The following is an 18298-nucleotide window of genomic DNA, read 5'->3' as shown; positions in this document are numbered from 1 at the left end:
AGAGTAGAAATCCGGTTCAGTTATTTAAGAAAGATTTCAACCTCTAGTTATCTCATTGAGCATTCCAGAAGGTGGAAGCATTTAACCTTCTTTATGTATGATAAGATAGATATCAGACCTATTCCTTGTAGCACTGAAGATATCTGTAAACAGAAATACTAGTCATGTGAACTTTAATTCTCATCGCCATCTTACAGATGGTTAGAAAATGTACTATTCCTAGAAAACAAGTTATTATCTGTGGCCTGGCTGAGCTGCAGCAGACATCTTAGAGGCTCCGCCAGCTCTGCCTGGAGCTGAGGGTTGTGCTGCTTGTCAGGCCCTCATCATTTAACTCTGTTAGTTTATTTAGAATGCTTCGCGTCTGCCATTCTGTTGGGAGAGGGGAAGGCTGTTTGTTTACTTTGAGTCTTGCTATTCTGGTGGGAGGGAGGGATCTGCATTTCCTCCACTTTGTTCTTTACCCCTTTGATGCCTCTGGGTGTGAAAGGAAGAAGAAATGTGCCATGTGCCATCTGTCTTATCTCCACTCCGCTCCGATTGGAGGTGAAGAAACGAAACTCAGAGGATTTTGCCTGGGAACTGCGCTTATCACCTTGGCTCTCATAACAACTTTGCACTTGGGGATTGGCTGAAATCAAACTGAATATTTGGCTGTTGGGGTGGGGTTTGAATGGGATGCTTTAATGTAACGTTTAACACGGGAAAACACTGGATCTCGCTTTGCTCTCTTGCTATTACTGTCTTTCAATAAAAGTTCCTTTTGAAACAATGCCTGTTTCAAGAGTTCTAATTTCCTGGGAAGATTAGTTGAGGCAGGATCTTACACTGCTTTTCTTTTTTTTTCTTCCCACTTCTGTTTGTATAAGGCAGAGAAAATGAAAACGTGCTTGGCTGGTGTTGGGAGAATAAAAATATTGGGGCTTGCGGATTTTATTAAGTGCTGCTTTTCTCTCAATCTCAATATTTCTTGCATAAGTCAACAAAACCAATCTGATAATATTCTGGGAACTTTGTAATTTTTCATATCACCTCTGTGGCCACTAACTGTCATAAATCAATAATTAGGGGTAATTTAATATGATGTGTGTGCTGTCTCCCCCCTCCCCCTTCCATTGCATCGTAAGCACCTCAAGCATTTCCCATGTACAAAATACTTTTGAAATATATTGCTGATTTCAGGACACATAAAGAAATGGATTAGAGATTGAGTATGACTGGCATTATGCAGCTTTCTGTCACTTAGGTCATCTTCCTTATATTCTGATAGGCCCCATGCTAGAATTTTCTCACCACAGAGATTCAGTCTGCTCCCTTAATTGAGGGCTTCAAATAAGATCTGGTTATTCTATCATGCACAGGAGGACAGATTGATGTGATTGAAGATATGAGTTTAATATACAATTTCCTTCCTTCCTTCCTTCCTTCCTTCCTTCCTTCCTTCCTTCCTATTATTGGATTCTCAGTGGCAATTCCTTCAGTTTAGAATAGTTTAACCTCTAAAGTTAGGTCAGAACTTGCTCTTTTGTTATTTATGAAGCTAATTAAAAAGCAATCCTTTTACATAGGAGATTCAGTAAGGGAGATGTTACTAAGGACAGGAACGGCTTTTGTTTATAAAGGTTTTAATGCTGAATTAATGTATGGATTTTTTAATGTGTAGATATTATAAGCTGTCTAGAATCATTCAAATGAGTGGCATACAAATATTCACATTTTGAAACTAAATTATTTTATGATTTATATTTTATGCTTTTGGAGATGGATTGTGATGAATAAAATTAGTTATTTGGCCATTATCTTATTAGAATTGTTGTAAAACAATAATTATTAAAAGTTTAGGAAGTTAACTATTTATTTATATAATCATTGTGCTTACTATATGGTTTTAGTTTTAATGGTTGGCCATTATCCATTAATTTTTATATTATGTTTTTACATTTTATATTAGTCATTATGCGCTGTGGCTGAACCACTTTAGCCAAGGAATGCTAGTTGGTACAGCCCAGCCCAGGGATGTTCCCTTTCTACCATAGTATCTACTATGTGGAACATTCTCTATCCGTAGATAGCCCTGACCCTGCTGGCATTTTGTAAGGCCCTAAAGTTCTGGTTAAGTGTGGAAAGGGTCCTGTATCCTGGCTAACAGTGACTGTTGATTGTGGTATCTTCCTTAGCTGAGTGTAATTTATTTTTATATTTATATTGAGAATTGTTTTAATTTATTTTAAGAATGTTCACCATCCAGAGTCACTTCACAGGAGACTATACTAGTTAAAAAAATTAGTAAATCAAGTAAATCAAGTCTCATAAAGTCAGAAATTCTTTATTTCTGTAATTAGTGATTGAAATTATAAATCAATATATGTAAGAAATCCTCCTCCTCCTCTCCTGGAGAATTGTTAAAAGTGTCATATTTATTTGTGATTCTGGGAGTTATAGTCTCAATATACAATAAATATCTGGAGGCCACTAGGTTAATATAAATTACATGAAAATGAACCATTTATTTAAAGTAGCATTTCAATGTAAAATATCTTAACTGGATTTTATCCTATGTTGGGTATGTCTCTTTTTCATGTCTATAAATTAGGTCATTGTTCTCTAATCAAGCATATTGACTCTTACCCTTTTAAGTCACTAAATCAGACAACTAAAATTTTATCTCGGTGAGTCAGGTTCACTTAGCAACCACTTTGCTTAAGAACAGAGCTGCCAATCCCAATTGTGTTGCTAAACAAGGAAATAGTCTGATGTTACTTTTTCATTGTTTTAAGTTCTAATGTCAAACTGTACATTAATCCTTCTGCACAAAGCTGGTCCCTGTTATACACTTAGTATCCAGAGGAGCATTCTGGCAGATAATGGCATATATCACAATAGAGGAAGACCACATGAAGGCACTTTAATCTTGTGCATACCCTTATTGGAATCTGTAATGATGTTGTTGGTGTAGGTATAATAATAATAATAATTTTTATTTTGCGGTCACAGACCAAAATAAAAGAGCAACAAAAGTTGGTGTAGGTATGATGGCAAAGTAAATTTTCTTAGACAAGTAGATTTTTTTGTAGGATCTGGTTTCCATATTAAGGTCTGTACAGTCTGGTTCCCATGTTAACTTCATTGTCCTGTTGTTTATTTTTGCTTGTGAGAATTTGATTAAGAATGAGCGGTTCGGGCCTTCTTGTGAAAGTGCAGTGTCATTGCCCAGTGGGTAGTTTATTAACAATACATTAGAGTGGTTTGAGTTATAAACAACAGTGCTAAAGCAGTTGTCAAGGTTCCAACTGACGAACCCAACCAACCAAACACCTTCGAGACATTCCGATCTCTTAATGTAAAACTTTATTGAGTACATCATTTTGGCATGTATGAAAGCAAAACCCAGCCCAAACCCCTATAATAAAAGTATAGAATTCCCCCTCCCAATCCATGAACAAGTCGCACTGCCCAATTAGGTGCAATTACATGGTTATGAGAAAATGTCTCTGAGTCGGGTCAGGCACCTGGTGAATCGTCCTTGATTCTCATGGTCTGCCTTCTTTGTAGCCTGCATTCCATTTCCCCATCCTCCCCCCAAGTTCGTTGGCAAGCTAAGAAGCAATAATTGTTGCACCAGCAAAGCAAGCTTCAAGCTTGACAGTTGTTTTATGTCCAGAATGTGCAGATAACGTTTGAAAGTGACTCAGACAGATGTGTCCCTAATTCACTGAAGTATAAAAAACAGTGCAATCAGCTTTGCAAAATTCTATTGTTATATCAATTAAATTAGTTTTAGCTTTCTTGTGGAATTGGTTTCTTGGTATGATGTATCTAGTGAAGCTAACACAAGGCATGCTGTTTTAGAAGCAGTGATTATGGTTTAAAATTTATAGTGAATCCTTGATTTACGACCACAATGGAAGCGGAAATTCCATCACTAAGCAGTATAGTCATTAAGTGAATCATCTGATTTTACAATCTTTTTTGCCATGGTAGTTAAGCAAATTACTATGGCGGTTAAGAAAATCATGCCATCATTATGTGAATTCATTGTTAATTCCCCATTGATGTTATTTGTTGGAAGCTCCCTGAGGAAGTTACAAATAGTGGTAATGTGATTCTGGGACACTGCAGTCTTGGTAAATAACATGCTGGTTGTCAAGCACCCAAATTTTGGTCATGTAACTGTGGGGATGTTTCAGTGGTCAGAAGTGCAAGGACTGGTCATAAATCATTTTTTTCAACCTCATCGTATCTTTGAACAGTCATTAAACCAATGGTCATAAGTTGAGGACTACTTCTATGTTTGTGGAAGATGTTGATATAGTTATGTTGCTGGTATAAGGTCTGAGCAACAAGTTAATGAACCCTGATATTTCAGTTGCGATAGTTCCAGTGGTTGAAACAATATGATAGCCTGGGTGACTAATTTGAATATTTGAGGAAATAGATAGATGATGCCTAGTTGGGCTACTGGGGTGTTTCCATATAGTGAAATTAGTTCAGTATGGAAAATTAGAAAGAGATTGAAGAAGGCTGTATGCTGCCAAATTCTGTAGCAGCTGCAATTTTTGAACATCTTCAAATTCTGTCTCAATGATAATAAATATCTAACCTTGAAATTATCAGCATATCAGTCACTGAAGCTTGGATTCCTACAGATAATGATGCAGCTGGTTTATCTGGCTTAGATTGATAAACAACTTTCAATGCTATTACTCTTTTGCAGTGATGCAATGCCAGTGCTGGATTGAGGAGGACTTTAAAACTGCCAACTCTTTTCATGATAGCTAAATTAAATTTAGTCCTTGGAATTAGTAACATCTTTATCTTGTTCAAGTTTGCAAACTGCTGTCCCATATCTGTAATTCTTTATAGACTAGAGGTACTTGAAAATATTGGAGATATTTAACCTTAACTAAGAGGAATATATGGTTGAATATTGTCAGTTAATAACTACCAAGCTTGCAAGTTTTATTTCCTAGCCCTGTGAAGGCAAACCCATGATATGTGTGTCAAAGGTGACATGTCACAGCAATTTGGGTGATACACTAATGTTCCAATGCCTGACAACTATTCTTGAAAGTACGCTCTGTTCTCATGCAATTGTTGGAGGCTGTGGATGCCACATGAGAATGGGGTACGTTCTTATATGGCCTCCTGAGTCTCTGAAAAACATGCAAGAACTGGGATATATTTTCACATAGTTTTCGGAGGCTTCAGAGGGCACAGAAGAGCATTCTTCAAAGCTCTTCAAGAGCAAAGGCCTTGTGCAACCTAGAGCAGACTCAGGTAAGCTGCAGGGCCTGTCAACAGAAAGAGAGCATCACCTGAAGGTAAGCAGCACATGGCAAATCCTGGAGAGTGCTTGATCATAAGGCAATCACTTTGTTCCCAAGGCTTGCACACCTTGGAGATTGGCATAAGGCGGCCTTTTTGAATGGCAGCAGTGATGCTAGGGCTGAAGTTGAGGCCCAGGTCTTGACACTGCTGCCAAGTGCCACTGTTCAGAGTGGTCCACATGGGGGAGGGGGGAGAACAGAGAATTGCTTCCCTTTTGTCCGGAAGGCGTGACATGTCAGCAGAATGAAGTTGGGCATTTCCCAAATTGTTGATAACACTGAGCCCAAGAGATTCACTATCACTGTCCTAGTCAGTCCTTATAGATACAAAGTAACACAAGACATATGATACAGCACAATGAAGTAAAATTCCAAGCAGGTTGAAAAGGACTTATTTTCCACCAGAGGGCAGGATAAGAAACAATGGATGGAAACTAATCAAGGAGAGAAGCAACCTGGAATTAAGGAGAAAGTTCTTAGCAGTGAGAACAATTAACTAGTGTAACAGCTTGCCTTCAGAAGTTTGGGTGCTTCATTACTGAAGGTTTTTAAGAAGAGACTGGACAGCCACTTGTCTTAAATAGTATAGAATCACCTGCATGAGCAAGGAGTTGGACTACAAGACTCCACAAAGCTCTTCCAGCTCTATTCTGAATTTGAAAAAAAAGATATTTACACAAGTTTGGTTTATTTTACACACACACACACACACACACACACACACACACACACACACACACACACACACACAGACATACAATCTACTTATCTGTGTCTAAGAATATATGATTACATAGCTTAGTTAAAAGTGACAATATTTAATAAAGTTATGTTTTTTCCCTTGTATTTCTTTAATTGCCCACCTCAACATCACCTGTGAAGTGTTCTATCTATGTAGTTATGTGAGGGTAGAAGAGGGAAGTACAATGTTTTTAAACATGCATTGTATGACTATAACACTAAATAATTCCTGAACTGTACAAAACTGAATAGGATGGTATGGAAAGTAAATTATAAGGTAGACCTACTGTGTTTCCCCAAAAATAAGACTCAACCAGAAAATAAGCATCATTTTTAGGATGCTTGTAATATAAGCACTATCCCAAAAAGAAACCCCAGTTGAGATTGTCAGCCAGATGGATGCATTTAGTATGTCCATTGCAACACACGACCAATGTATTGAATTATAAAATAATAATATTCATATATAATTAAATATAAATAAATAATATTGACATTAGTACTTAAATAAATTATAATATAAATTATAATTAAGTATTTGTAAATACCCAAGCGGGCATCTTTGGACAAGAGGTAAATGCCTATGTAAACAGTTGAACTTGCCAAATGACCAATTGAAATACAGACACAATGCACTTGATAACGAACGGATGTGTTTCATAATTCAATACGTTATATGTTGTAATGGACGTACTTAATGCACGTGTGAAATAAGGAAATGTTTTCTGAATTTTGGTGCCTGCAATTTTTTGTTGCTTTTGTGTGGACCATCTTTTTTAACTGACATCATTTTTGTTGCCACTCCTGTCTCGTAAGTCTTCAATTAACACTTGATTTAATGCAGACATGTTAAATACAAGGCCCACGGGCCGGATTCGGCCAGTGATGGGCCCATATCTGGGCAACAGGGCCATGGCGGGGGACCAGCCACAGCCGGACGCTCCCCTGGCATGCCCACAGGAGGCAGTGAGCAAGCAGGGGCCACAGCCTGCTGGCCCCTTAGCTGGCGTGCTCTGGAGCTGCGTAGCCCACGTAGCGCAGGTGAGTCAGAGCACTGTGACTGCCAGGCCAGCCCTCCAAGCAGCTGGCAGAGGCAGAGAGGGAGGAACACGATCTGGATGCGCTGCGCAGCTGCCCCCCCACTCCATCCCACTGTTTATCTTTGCTTGCCCGCGGCCATGACGCATGCTGGGGACATCGCCATGAGGTGAGGCAGGTGGCAGGGTGGGGGTGATGCCATGCCACGGCCCCTGTGCACTTGGACCTAGTCATCCAAACTCTTCCTCTAGCTCTGCTGCACACCTGTGATGGTCCCAGCAAACAGGAAGGGTAGGGAGCCCCCGTCCCCTTTCCTGCTCCACCCCACCCAAGCCCAGCTCCAGAGCTGCTCCACACACTCTGTGCCCACACAGCAAGCCATCCCCACCCCGCCACCTGTCTCACCTCACCTCGCGGCGGTAGCAACAGCAGCATGCAAAGGCAAAAGCACGGGGGAGGTATGTGATCCGGCACACTGGACATGACGCATGTCTGCCTGTCCCATCGTGACCGCAGGCAAGCAAAGACAGATGGTGGGATAGAGTGGGAGGTCGGCTGTGCGGCATGTTCAGTGGACCAGATCACGTGCCTCCCCCTGCGCCTCTATCTCCTGCTGCTTGGAAGGCCAGACTGGCAATCACAGCACTTGGACTCACCTGCGCTGTGCGGGCTGTGCAGCCCCAGAGTATGCCAGCCAAGGGACTGGCTAGCTGTGGCTGCTGCCGGACACTGTTGCCCCCCACGTGCTCACTGCTTCCTGTGCATGCACCGGGCTGGGGGTGGGGCGGTAGGGGCCTATCCCTCATCATTTCCAGGTTGGCTCTGCAGGCCAGATATGGGCCCACCTGGCCCACAGCCCTTGTGTTTGACATGTCTGTTGTATATAAAAAAAATAAGACATCACCTGAAAATAAGCCCTAATGCGTCTTTTGGAGCAAAAATTAATATAAGACCCAGTCTTATTTTTTGGGAAACACGGTAGTAGGTGATTAAATGCAGACCAAAGATGGAAAGTACAAGGGAATCACTACTGCTATCAAAATCAGGTGAATTTCTTTAGATTCAGCTGGGAAATATCTGCATTCTTGTTTGAAAATGTCCTTCAGCTCTTTGAACACTTCAAATTGGGAACAGTTCAGTTGAGCTGAGCTAAGTTTCCTTCTGTATACTGTTGTTCAATATTTGTGAACTAGTCATTTATTTCCATGCTTGGTTCAGTTCCAAAATAAAAAATGGTTAAAGAAGCCAATTTTATTGTGTGTCAAAGAGATCGTCAAAGTTGCTGGTACTTCTGGAAATTATAAGTAGCCAAGATTTCCAGAAATTAGAAAAAGATATGTATCAGAATTCTCAATAAATTTGCACATATTTGGTACCAAAAATTATTATTGTTATTGAATACATAAGATTCATTCTTGCCATTAGAGCTTAAGGAAAATATTATATGTTATACCAGTTCTTAATTTATAAAAATAACAAACTTCTTTCCAAAATAAGGATCGGAAAATTTTTAGATTACATACTCTTTTTTTTAAACAACAAATAAATCACACTTTGTTTTTTAATCTCATACTAATATATGAGGAAGACATGTAAAAGCATTTGCCAAGTCTAAAATCCTAGTATAGTAAGTCATCAATTTAAAAGATCTTATTTTAGCAGAATTTAGATGTAAGAAACAACAAAATTTTCCTGCTAATATCTCAGGTAGAGGATGAATTCTATTTTATGGATTTTTAAAGAAATTTGGATAAATTGTATCTATTTATAACTTTTGTGTAATGATGTTAATGTAAATTGACTGAATGTGAATTTGGCTATACTTAATATCTAACACATAGCGTTTCCCTGATAAACTGACGGTTATAATGATTTTTTGTAGTCCTTAGGTATCAAAAAGGATGGATACTTATTCCAGTAACTGAAATATTGTTTCTAGTTCTGTACAAAGCATTTATATTTAAAAATTAACAGGAGTTTCACTCATATAAATCAGTACTTGCAATCTTCACTGCATTCATTGTAACTCCTATCAATTCTAAAACTTTTAATGATTTCAGTAGAAATTACTACTAAATATAGCTTATTGAAAGGTTTGTCTTAGATATGCATATTCCTTTCTTTGAAAAATAACAAAGGCTGTTGCTTTTTAAGTATAATGAGCATTCAAAGTTTTCACCTAAGAATATAAAGCATTGCCTTGTAATATTTCTTCACATTATTCTTAAACCATGAACATGCTTAATAATTTGTTTATATCTTGGAAAAACATGTACTGTGAAGTTTTAATTTTTTATGAAATCTTTGCCATTATGCAAAACCTAAAGATATATTTTCTCCTTCTGTCCACAGCTACCTGCAGATTTTACAAAACTGCACCTCACTGACAGTCTCCACCCACAGGTGACCCACGTTTCATCTAGTCATTCAGGATGTAGCATCACTAGTGACTCTGGCAGTAGCAGTCTATCTGATATCTATCAGGTATCCTATAACTTTTTAAAATCTCAATTCCGGTTAAATGTTAACAGTTGATATCCTTGTTGAATTACTTTGCAAATGTAAGCAGAGTTGTGAAACCAACAATGATTTATGTTGATGGCAAACAATTACCGACTATCCATGTTATAGCAACTGGTACTGAAAACTACTAGGAGCTGTAATTCAGCAGCATATCAGGGATTAGAGGTTATCTTCTTACAGAAATGCTTATGTATCCATTCATTAATTTTCAAGTTACTGTATATGAACATGTGTTGGAATTTTGAAGTTGAAAGTAGAAGAATTTGATTCAGATCTAGTTACAAGTATCAGCAAGCATACTGGTGGATAAATAGCACTTTGCAGCATATAGTAGTTATTTTGACACATATATTTCTATTTGCTTTTGATAGAAGAGCTTATTTGCTTTGACTAATTAATATTTACCAAAAAAGTCTAAAAGATGAATCATAGAAACATTTTATAATTTTTCATATTACTTGTCATGCAACAAAACAAACTCAGATACTTAGCTTATGTTTTTTTGTAATATATTTTATTGATTTTTTTAAAACATAAATCACTTAATAATTGGTGAACAGTGTGTTGTCTGGGTTACATTTGTAAAACGATTTGATTTCTATAATCCATAATCCACATAATAGTTTTAGTTGATTTCCTCTTTTCCCAAAATATCCTCTTTTGCAAACATTGAGTTAATACAATTCTTATTGTTTTGATAGATAAAAAATAAATATATAATTTTTTCCCAATAGTCCTAGAAATAATAATCACATCAATATAATATTTCTTTTCTATCCAATCATTCTGGTTGCCTTATCATAGATCCTGTTACAGTCCTTATTTTAATTTGTTTCTCCACCAAATTCTAGATATTCTTACTGGTTAAGATTTTCTCAAAAATTAATTACGTTTAAGAATTTAACTCTATTTTTACATATGAACCATCTCACACTTTTACATTTCTTAAGGAATAGATAAAACAGTAGAAAAGAAAGAAAGAAAAGCAAGAGTAAAGCATAAAAAATAACATAATATTTAAAATATATATCCCTCCTAAGCTGATATGTATTTATTTCCTAAATTTCTTATTCTTTTTAACCATAATTAAAAATATGTTTAATCTTTAAACATTCAATTTAATACATCTAGTCATCTAGTCCTTTAACTCTTATTCAAAACATTTTTTATCCATTATAATTTTCTTAAATTCAATCACATTTAAATATCTAAAACATTTCCTTTATCTAAGTCATTTCAACTTTTTTATATTACTCATATCAAGAAAGAGAACAAAATAGGGAAAAAAGCATACTATATTATATTTAAAGAATTCATCCCTCTTAGAGTGACTTATATGTTCCAAAACTTTTCTATTTCTTTAACCATATTCAAACAAATGTTTCTTTTTAAAGTATTTTCTCTGGTAAATCCCATCATCTATTTTCTTAGTTTCCACTTTAGTCTTTTTCTTTTGCCCAGTGTCTTTCTTAATCAATGTATTTTGCTGAATAAAAAAGTTTTTACGTGTGTTGGTAAATGTTGCTGTAGATATAAAAAGTAAATCAGGAGAAGTGTCCTTGTACGGGACTTCTCCCTTTCCATGTTTGTTGAAAATCTTTTTTTTTCTTTCTCTCCGCTTCTCTTATTATTTCCCTTTTCTCCGATGTTCCCGACATCTCTACAGTCCATTTTATCTAATCTGTTTTCTTGTCCTCAGATTTATTTTGTAGTCTTAAGGGATAAGTTTTTTTTCCAATTCTTGTGATTTTTTTCCCACTAGGATTAAATCATGTTTCCTTGTTTTGTTAAGTTCCATCTTTTAAGTCTCTATTCTCAATTCTATATCCATTTTTCTGTTTTATCTGCTCCTTCTCGTTGTTTTCTGGGAATTTTTTTGTTGCAGAGTTAACTTAGAAATAGATTGATTTATATTTTCAAAGTTGTTTTGGATTTCTTTGTGGTTTAAAGTCATTGTTGTTTGAATTAGTTGCAGTATACTATATATCTCCTCCTGTGAAGTATTTATGTTTTCTTGATATGTTCTTTCTACATGTCTCTGATCCATGATAGCCAAGAATGTGAGTTTTCCTCTTCCTTTCTTTTCTCTCTTTAGAGTCCCAATTAGATATTTGTAATCCAAATAGTTCAAAAAAGATTTTTTTTCCTGAAATTTATAATTCTCTCTTTGTCTACAGCCCAGATTATTGTCTTTTTTTGTCACAGCTGTTCTTTGTTGTTAAAGCTTTGAAGGTCACAAACACAGATTAGCTTTTCCCAGATTTTGCCAAGTCTTATATTAAAGTCATAGCTGTCATAGTCTTCATCTGCCAGTAGGTGTCAACAACTATTTGTTTTTCAATTTCCAAAATGAACAATTATCTTTAAAATGAGAGTCTTAACCATTCAAACAATTTTAGATTTATCCAGATTTAAGTTTTAAGTTTCAGGTTTATTTCACTTCCATATATTTTGATCCTCCATAAAAAGATTAATTCATGCTTCCGTTAGTATAAAGGTGGGGCGGAAATCCTCCTCCTTCCCTTTCGGAGGTATCTTGCTTCTTGGGGATCTTTTCCAGGAAATTAAATATAAAATAGAAAAAGAAGATCGAATTCCTCACCCAGTTTCAAGCACGCTGTTCACAGTTGTGCTGGTTAGTGCTTTTGGACTTCAGTTGCTAGTAGCTTGGGCTGGTCGATGCAATACGGCCAGCCTTTCTCCTGTCGGGTTAGAAAGCTTTCCCCAAGTCAAATAGAATGGCCACGCAGTTCCAGAATCGCTGGAGCACCCTTCTTTCTTTGTGCCTCTACGGGGTGACTTAGATCCATTTAGGGTCCCTGGCAGGGTGAAATTAGCCGTGGGGGTGCAGAGAATCCGCAAGCCCATGACCAGTCGCTACCGCGCAAAACCGGAAGTCCTACTTAGCTTATGTTTTTATGGGGGACTTATTTGATATAAAGTAGTGACCAGAAGCAATTTCAGTGTTTATAAATGATATAACGGAAGCTAGTTTCCCAAAGTAGGAGTGCTGAGAATGCGAACATTTAAATATAGGTAGTCCTCAATTTACAACCGCAATTGAGCCCAAAATTTCTGTTGCTAAGCTAAGCAAGACAATTGTTAAGTGAATTATGCTCCATTTTATGAATTTTCTTGCCACAGTTGTTAGGTGAATCTCTGCAGTTGTTAAGTTAGTAATACGGTTGTTGACTGAATCTGGCTTCTCCATTGAATTTGCTTATCAGAAGTTCACAAAAAAGGATCACATGATCCCAGGACATTGTAACAGTATTAAATATGAGTCAGTTGCCAAGCATCTGAATTTTGATCACTTGACTATGGAGATGTTGCAGTGATCATAAGTGTGAAAAATGGTCATAAGTCACTTTTTTCAATGCCATTGTAACTTCAAACAGTCACTAAATGAACTTTTGTAAGTTAAGGACTACCTATAAAATCTAACACTAACTGTGAGAAATACAAATCAGGCTTTCCATTAAGATGATAGAAAAGTAGGAGAAAAAGATGCCAAGCTAAATTTAAAAGAAGAGGCTGTAATAACTTCATTCTGTCAGAGGACAATGCTTGATGTGGTTTTAGTCAATAGCAGCTATGCTATGACTTTATTACAGATTAAGATTAAAACCATATCAAGTAGTTGATTGCCCAAAGAAATTTGAAATAACTAAGAGTGGAGAGCCTGTTTATATCCATTATTGTTCCTGCAAACTGATGATTGCATAGTAAAGTTATAAAACTTAAGAGATATTTTCTAGAAATTCCCCATTTTTTTAGAACCACTCAATATTTATTCTCTTATCAGCAAGGAGGATAAACATCGACTGAAGCTAACTAGCTCTTTCTATCTCATTGTTATTAGGAAATATTAGGGTATATGCAAATACATCTTTCACAACCCAGGTAAGAATATCATGTGATTAGAGCCTATACATTGTGTATTCCAACTTCCAGGTCAATTCAGTTTCCTCAGTACACGATACAGCTTTAGAGTCTGATATTTGGCCATTCCTTAGATCAAGGCTTTTCAACCTTTTCACAGATTGTACCACTTTTAGGATATGGCAGTATTCGAGTACCACCAGTCACCTAGCCTGGTATCAAAAACTTGATGACTCCCCCCCCCAAAAAAAGGGAAAAAAGTGTTAAAAATACAGGTACTTGACTTACAACAGCTTGCTTAGTGACTATTCGAAGTTACAACGGCATTGAAAAAAGTCACTTATGACCATTTTTCACACTTATGACTGTTGCAGCATCCCCAGGGTCATGTGATCACCTTTTGCAACTCTTTGACAAGCAATGTCAATGGCCGAGGGGCGTGACTCATTGGGGATGAGACTGGGGTAGGCGCCAGGGCATGGTCCACCAGAGGAGCCTTACCATCCCTCTTGGGCCACACGGGGGACTCCTGGACAGTGGCGTGGGCTGCCCGGAGCCCTGGGCAGTGGAGGGCAAGCCTGGCCTTCAAGCTTCCGGGGCACCAGGACCCTGCAGCCCAACCCACTCCAGTCCCACTTCCCTGAGGGGGCGCCTGGCTGTGCTTACCTCCTCATCAAGGCTGCTGCTGCTGATCTGCTCACTCTCCTTGCCCACTCTCCACACCTGGAATACTGCAGCCAATTTTGGTCACCATATTACAAAAAAGATGTTGAGAGTTTGGAAAAAATTCAGAGAAGAGCAACTAAGATGATCAAAGGCCTGGAGACTAAAACATGTGAAGAATGGCTGCAGGACTTGGGTTTGGCTAGTCTAAAGAAAAGAAGAAATAGGGGAGACATGATAGCATATTCCAGTATTTGAGGGGTTGCCACAAAGAAGAGGGGGTCACGTTATTCACCAAAGCACCAGAAGGTAGGACAAGAAACAATGGTTGGAAACTGATCAAAGAGAGAAGCAACCTGGAATTAAGGAGAAACTTCCTGACAGTGAGGACAATTAACCAGTGGAACAGCTTGCCTCCAGAAATCATGGGCGCTCCATCACTGGAGGATTTTTTTTAAAAAGGCTAGAGAGTCACTTATCTGAGATGGTATAGGTCAGGGCTTTTCAACCTTTTCACCCATTGTACCACTTTTAGGATATGGCAATATCCGAGTACCACCAGTCGCCTAGCAAGGTGTCAAAAACTTGATGATCAAAAAAAAAAAAAGGAAAAAAGTGATGAAGTACAGGTAGTCCTCGACTTACAACAGTTCGCTTAGTGACTGTTTGAAGTCACAATGGCACTGAACAAAGTGCCCCTCAAGCCACAGCCGAGCAAGACGCCTGCCTGCCCAGCTGGCGGTGCTCTTCCTCCTGTCCGAGGTTTTTATTGTTGTGAGCATTTCTGTTGAGGATTGGCAATGGGGGTGGGGTGGGGAGGGGGGTGTTTGGTTTTTATTCCCCCCATCTGCTGGGTGGTTGCAGCGGGTTTTGGTCACTTCACATGACCCTGGGACACTGTGACCATCATAAATATGAATCAGTTGCCAAGCATCTGAATGTAAATCACAAGACCCTGGAGATGCTGCAACATTCCAGCTGATCAGCGCTTCTTCTGGGCTCAGCAGAAGCTCCAGGATCAGCGCCGAGCTCCAGCTAGAGCCTGGCACTGATCCTGGCGCTTCCACTGAGCCCTGACAGCCGTGGAGCTCCAGCCATCTCTCACTCAGGTTTGTGTGGTGCTGCCACCGGTTCAGCTCATTCCCCTCCCCCACTACCACTTTTCTAGGATGGTTGCGTACCACCTGCCCGGTGCCAATGTACCACAGGTGGTACCTGTACTACTGGTTGAAAAGCCTTGGTATAGGTACTCCTGCTTGAGCAGGGGGCTAGACTAGAAGGCCTCCAAGGTCCCTTCCAGATTCTATTTTATTCTGTTCTGTTCCTTGGCCAGGTTGCTCATGGTGGATGCAGGAGGGCAAAGTGCGTAGGTCAGAGGGAGGCCAACTTCCTCTCCATGTGCAGAGGGAGGCCAACTTCCTCTCCATGTGAGGAGACCCAGCTTTGTAACCAAAGCATCCTTAGCGATAGGATGGGAGACCAGGAGGATAGACCAGGAGGAGGGGGCAAGGGGATGACGAAAGGGCAGCAAGGCTACTGGTGGCCAAGTACTAAGGCAGGACTTCTCTCAGACCCCCCTCCCTCTCATTCCAATCTCCCTCCCTCCGTCCCTTCCTTCTTCCTTCCTTCCTTCCTTCCTCCCTCCCCTCCCTCTTTTCCTTCCTCCCTGCTTCTCATTCCGATCTCCTTCCTTCCTTCCTTCCTTCCTTCCTTCCTTCCTTCCTTCCTTCCTTCCTTCCTTCCTTCCCTCTCATTGTCCCAACCTTCCTTCTTTCCCTCCCTCCCATTGTTCCTTCCTTCCCTCTCTCCTATTGTCCCTTCCTTCCTTCCCTCCCTCCCTCCTTCCCTCTCATTGTCTCTTCCTTCCTCCTTTCCCTCCTTCCCTGCCTCCCTTTCTCATTCCCATCTCATTCCTTCCTTCCTTCCTCCCTCCATGCCCAGGAAGAACAAGGGGAGGGGGAGAGACTGCCAGCGCAGCTGGTGGCTGTGCTGCCAGTGGCCATAGCTTGAAAGGCCATTTAAATTCCTGGTCAAGTGCCGCACAACCTTAAGAGCAGAGCGGCAGGAAGATATTTGCGATGAGGGAGGGAGAAAACAGAGCAGAGGTGGCGGTGAGCGCCTGGCGTCCTGGTTAAAAGAGAAGTGCTCAGAACATGGTCAGCCTGCGGGGCAAAACAGTCACCTGGGACACCAGGTGCCATGCACTCACCGTCTCCTATGTGCGCACCCAGGCAGGTTTGGCTTCTCGCCATTTCACCTCACCTGGCCCAGCCTCTCCACACAGTGAGGAAAGCGCACTGCTGCCTGCTGAAACTGAGTAGGCTGGGGGCTGGGCAGCGTAGCGCAAGTAACATGAACTCTCATGCCACTTGCAGCGTCCCCTCCCCTGGAGTCCATGGGTGTGTCAAGTGGGCGAGTGCCATTTGCTGGACTCCTTCAGGGGATGCTGCCTTTCTTCATTCAGTTAAAAACTGAATAAAATTCTTAACATGCAGTCTAATTTGTTAAATGTAGAGAACAAAAATTTACTTTATGTTTTCTATTTTTCTGTTCACCCAATTTAAGCATTGATTTAATTATAAGCCAGAACATTATATTACTAATTTACATTCAGCTGACAATTTATCCAAACATCTGCATCTTTACAACTTCTGATAGCTTATCNTAAAAACTGAATAAAATTCTTAACATGCAGTCTAATTTGTTAAATGTAGAGAACAAAAATTTACTTTATGTTTTCTATTTTTCTGTTCACCCAATTTAAGCATTGATTTAATTATAAGCCAGAACATTATATTACTAATTTACATTCAGCTGACAATTTATCCAAACATCTGCATCTTTACAACTTCTGATAGCTTATCGGTTTCCTATATCCTATATTCATGATGATGATGATGAAGCTTTAAACTGAAGTTTTAAATTTAGGGTTTTTTGCTTGCAGAACTATTTTTGTCATCTTCAGTATTATCTATCCCTTCCATTTGTATGGTTTCAGATTTGATAAATACCCCTATCTTTTCATCAAAATCTCCCTCAAGATTGAACCACTGTCAGTAATGATTCCTTGTGGATTTAGCGGTTTAATTAGCTGTGAATCCATCTAACGGTAATGGCCTCCAACTCTTTTGTCCCTACCTAATCAGCAAGAGTACATTAGGAAATCTCAGAATCAATGTGCTTTGCATTCCAAATATTCACTGCACTAGCTGCTGTAAGCTTGATGAACCCGTGCTTGCTCTTATTAATAGAGTTAGTGTATGCTGAAACCAGCTAGAACTTTTCCTGACATTAACATCACTTTGATTAGACTGAAGATTTCTGGATATGTTTCTTTGGGAACATTGGCCTATCTCTAATATCATCCAAGTCATTCAAAACTCATGAAGGCATCCAGGGGCACTGTTCCTCAGATTGCTGGGTGTGAGACCATATTTGTTAAGTTGAGCTCTAACTCTGCCTGAGCTTCTTGACTCTGCGACAAATTTGGCAGTGGAATCCTATGATTTGGGGAGACCTCAATTTGCCTTTCCTGGGTATTGGGGCAGAGGTATCTCAGGAGTTCATGGCCACCATGACAGTCATGGGCTTGACTTAAGTAAACCAGGGCCCGATGCAGAAACCGGACCTGATTTTTCTGTTGGAAGTCTAGCAGAATGTGAAATTGGGTGAGACACTGGTTTCTCCCCATCATGGTCAGGTATTTGCCTGGTAAGACTACAGTTCTGTGGTGCTGCCCCACTCCACAGGGAGACTGAGCCTAATAGATTGGACTACCCCCAATGACTAATGGGACCAGAGGAAGCTTGGTGTTGTTCCAGAAAGTCTGCTACATGGTCTGGCTAAACCTTGGGAGGTAGCTGTAATGGGAGAATGGCTGCATCATGGTACTGGATTGTGTCTGAAGCTTTGGTGGCTTCGTTGGTATTTATTTATTTATTTATTTATTTATTGAATTTTTACCCCGCCCTTCTCCTTGCGGACTCAGGGCGGCTGACAGCCTGATAAAAACAAATACAAAAAATACCACAATACTATCGTTAAAAACATAATTAAAATGAAATATTAGATTGGCCTTTGTAATTTAAAATTATTTTAAAAACCCCGCTAAAAATTACCCCTTA

The 18298-nt window shown here is 39.3% G+C and overlaps 1 protein-coding gene across 1 annotated transcript in view; it reads left to right on the top strand.

The window, feature by feature from the left end:
• The first annotated feature begins 9446 nt into the window (after positions 1-9446).
• RAPGEF2 (Rap guanine nucleotide exchange factor 2) overlaps positions 9447-18298 on the top strand; it is a 67102-nt gene continuing 58250 nt past the window's right edge. Inside the window, exon 1 of the mRNA XM_029283809.1 lies at positions 9447-9590. The gene's annotated coding sequence lies outside the window, so the exon portion shown is untranslated. The remainder of the gene's footprint in view (positions 9591-18298) is intronic.

Source organism: Protobothrops mucrosquamatus, unplaced genomic scaffold, assembly GCF_001527695.2.
Source record: "Protobothrops mucrosquamatus isolate PMUCROS unplaced genomic scaffold, P.Mucros_1.0 scaffold238, whole genome shotgun sequence".
Lineage (NCBI taxonomy): Eukaryota > Metazoa > Chordata > Lepidosauria > Squamata > Viperidae > Protobothrops > Protobothrops mucrosquamatus.
The sequence above is the reverse complement of the archived record's forward strand: the minus strand, read 5'-3'. Positions and strand labels throughout refer to the sequence as shown.